Source organism: Peromyscus californicus, unplaced genomic scaffold, assembly GCF_007827085.1.
Source record: "Peromyscus californicus insignis strain IS unplaced genomic scaffold, ASM782708v3 Scaffold_4__1_contigs__length_199733344, whole genome shotgun sequence".
NCBI classification, from domain to species: Eukaryota; Metazoa; Chordata; class Mammalia; order Rodentia; family Cricetidae; genus Peromyscus; species Peromyscus californicus.
Window position 1 is genome coordinate 82,883,132 of NW_026294562.1, and position 2,029 is coordinate 82,885,160.

Below are 2,029 nucleotides of genomic sequence, written 5' to 3' on the forward strand. Positions count from 1 at the left end.
TACGCCCCCTGGGCCGGGCGACTCTCTACACACGCCGTGCTCCACTGCTCCTGGAGGCGGGGCCGGTCCAGCCTCTGCGGTGAGAGGCGCTAGCCGCGGTCTAGGCGAGCTCGCCGCGGGGAGCTTCGGCTACTCTTCCTGTGTTCTTTTCCTGCAAGACCACGCAGCCTGTAACCTGAACTGCGTCTGCAACCATCACGGTCACTCCAGCTGAGCTGGACTCTCGTCCCGGACCTGCCCGTGAGACCCGGCCTATCCGTGAACCGGTGGCACTAGGTCCACCCTCGCCACCTTTACTGTAGTCCTCACCGACCCGTGAACTTGGTGACCGCCGAGACTGACGAGACGACTGCCCCCCCCCCCCCCCCCCCCCGTGACAGGTCGACACACTTGTAGGTGGACCCAAGGGGATCGTCACCAGCAAGTGCTCAATCTCGTGGAATCTGCGTCCCGGGCTGGGTACCTACGTAGAAAAAGAAGTCCTATTGTTTTCTCGTGAGAGAAATAAGTATTTTGAGTGTGTGTGTGTGTGTGTGTGTGTGTGTGTGTGTGTGTGTGTGTGTGTGTGTGTGTGTGTGTGTGTGTGTCAGTGTCAGTAAGGCGTAGGCCCCGCTCTTCAGGGACTTAATAGTCTCCTACCACGCTCTTGCATGATTGGGAAATGAACGGTACCAGGTGTCAGTAACTGTGGGAGTTTGTTAGAAATACAGAATCTCCAGTTTCCAGATCGGATCCAAATCTATTTTTACAAGATTCCGAGGTAATTTACATGCACATTAAAGCTTCAGAAAGGCAGATAGTGCAGGCAGGACAAGATAACAGACAAACATGTTCTCTTTCGCTGGTGACTGAATTGTTCTGTGACTACAGTTTGACTAAATGTCATCCAAGATCCAGTCATTAAATATGTTGCCAACGCTTGCCTTCTGGGTGGTCCTCCATAGCAAGGATAGGCAGAGTTGATCCAGGTGTGGTAATTTACAATATTGCCACAGGAGGTGATTTTAAATTAGTACGTGAATGGACACTGATCTACTTTAATGGTTTTATACTTCTTATGGCAAGCAATTCTAGTAATAAACTTCCTCTTTAAGTGCATTTATAAAAGAACAAAAGTTGGCTTTAAAATGTTTAGCTATTGGTGTATGTGTTTAATCCCAGCACTTACCCTCTGGAGGCAGGCTTGCTCTACATAGGGAGTTCCGGGTGAGCCAGGCTACATGGTAAGACTGCCTACAAAAGCAAAAAAAAGAAGCAAGACAAAAACAAAAAACCAAACCAAAACAAACCAATAAAACAAAACAAAAATGTTTAACTTTTGGTAATACATATGTATGGCACAAATCATTAGTGTGTTACACTATTGAGCCAAATTTGAGGACTACTGCTCCCATTAAGCCACGTAACTGCTTAAAATTTTTAAATGATGCAGTCACTGCCCTAACTTGGGTGTACCCTCATCATGCCACAGTTCAGGCCAGCACATACACATACCCTATACCTGTTTGTTAAGGTCCCTTTATTCTTAGCTTATAACACTATCCATACAGGAAACTGTGACCCAAATATCCTAAATGGGAAAAATTCTGTCCAAAATGTGGTATAATTCATGGTACCTGCTGTGTAAATAAAAGTCTCATTATCTGATGTTTTAGATGATTGCAGATTTGTCTATTTAGCTCTAAGCTCCAAAGCAGGAGTACCTTCTTCTGGACAGACAGCCACTTTCCATATGTCAGGCCCTACACAACACTGTAACTGCTGCGTATATGGAGGCTTCTGCCATAACACTCTTAACATTTTACTGCAGGTGAAAAGAGTCGTTGAAATTCTTTCAACATAGAATTTGAAAGCCCTGACCTTTATGGCTGAGTTCTCTTTGAGACCTTTGTCTTTTATTCTGCCAGGTTTTCATGGGGAGCATTCTAAACTATCAGGCAAGTTCGAATCATGTTACAGGAAGAGATTGGTTTCCTTTCTTGCTACCAGATCTATAGGCAAAACGCCTTTCATTGATCCTTTTTTTTTC